Consider the following 1,831-nt stretch of genomic DNA (forward strand, 5'->3'; position numbering starts at 1 on the left):
GTAGCCGCATTATTGGCAGCGAGTCCCGCGGCAGGACTTGCTTGCCCAAGAGGTTCATTCAGTAATAGTCGCGCCGGTCTCAATACATTTTCAGAAAAAGAAACGAATTCCAGATTCAGATTTTTCGGGTGGGTAAGTTCTGAAAACGAGACCTAATTCACTTTATGTTGCAGACATTTCGAGCACTTACTCCTTTATATTTCCCCCGATATTGTTTCCGTAAATAGGAAGTGACCGACAGATAGACATCGAATCATCGATTTTAATAAGATTTTGTTTTACACAAAACGATTTGAATGTACATGTTGTATGTACCTTTATTTCAAAAGAAAATCTGAAATGCCATACTTTTATTTTCATTGAAATTATGAACTCGCTACTGGGAAAAAATTAAAGTACTAGACCTAAATATATCTTCGTTTAGTATATTTGATGATGTCGAGGTAACACAGGAAACGTTGGAAAAGTAAATATCTATCTTTCTAAAACTAAATTTTTGGTCTAAACTCACGTTTGTAAAAATAGCAAATTCGAGCTATCATTCTATTCAGAAACTAGATTTATGAAAAGTGATTTCAAACTATATACTTTGATATTACTGTAAGTGGATAGTTTTTGAACTCTTATAATTTTTCCATAAAATGTCGGCAATCTTCCGTGGCAAGATAACATCTTTACTTTCCCGGTACTTTATGGTCAACGTCTTTTGAACCTATATACTGAGCATATCTCTTGGAGGCTTTGCTTGAGGAAATCCAACCCCAAAATAATATATGTAGTTTTAATTGTTTCCATAATGCTTCATAAATTCATCCTACTCAAAGTAATCTAAGGGATTTGAGTAGAGCGAATTGATATCATGTCTGCATCGGGTAATGGGGAATTCAGGTCGTTGCCGTAATAATACAATGAATTGATATTCTCCTCAAAGGGCCATACGTTCGAAGTGCATATATGTATGTTTGAATCCCTGCTGAAAAGATTGTGATGTTTTATTAGCCTCTATTTGTGGTGTGGTCATTATGACGTGCCATTAGATAATTACGATATCCTTCCTTTACTGTTCTACGATCTATTAAATTATAATCTTGCGTTATTAATTGCTGTGATTGGAGCCGCTTTATTCAAGCGATGAACATAAAGTCGGTCGTTATCTGGTACATACTTATTCACATATCCTTCGGGAGCCACATTAATGGTCAGTTTTCAACTTCCCCTAGATGTGGACTGCCCTTATTCACTTTCACTCACTTCTGTTCCATAAATAAAAAAAATATTTTGCTTCCTCTACTTCTGTAGTATCTACGGTTCCTATAAGAAGTACTTCGGTTATACATACATTTGCTTTCTTTCGATTGATGATAATTATTCTAGAACTGTACTAAGTTGGCTTGAGGGGGCATTTGTTTATTGTCTCTATTTGACACAGGGACATATACTCTTTTCAATTTGAACATATTTGCATGTACACTGTGTCAAGTTGTATGGAAGACTAACCTGCAGGGAGGTGACAAGTTGTTAAAATATGATTTTGTGTTTCATAAGAAAATCTCTGAAAGATGGAAAGAAACCTTATTTTCATCTTGATTTCAATTCTTAGAGAAAGAATAGCTAAGAGATTGTGGTGTAGTAATATCAACGCAAAAATTGTCTAAATTTATGGAATACTTTAGCTACTGGGCCTATAATATCCCAGAAGTGATGGTATTGTACACAGTATTGTAAAATCGAACCGATTGGGAACTTGCTTTAGGGATGTAGGAAGTATATACGTATATATGGTTGCCATTCACTTCTTAATGGTGCATAGCATGTCAATCATGCCTCAGGA

The 1,831-nt window shown here is 35.1% G+C and overlaps 1 long non-coding RNA gene across 1 annotated transcript; it reads right to left on the minus strand.

Annotated features, from left to right (window-relative positions):
- Window positions 1-335: 335 nt before the first annotated feature.
- LOC119652313 lies at window positions 336-1,466 on the minus strand. Its single transcript, XR_005249530.1, has 2 exons — window positions 1,340-1,466; window positions 336-1,253 (listed from the first exon to the last, which is right to left on the minus strand). It is a non-coding gene; the product is annotated as an uncharacterized LOC119652313 (long non-coding RNA).
- Window positions 1,467-1,831: the final 365 nt, after the last annotated feature.

Source organism: Hermetia illucens, chromosome 3 (genome assembly GCF_905115235.1).
Source record: "Hermetia illucens chromosome 3, iHerIll2.2.curated.20191125, whole genome shotgun sequence".
Lineage (NCBI taxonomy): Eukaryota > Metazoa > Arthropoda > Insecta > Diptera > Stratiomyidae > Hermetia > Hermetia illucens.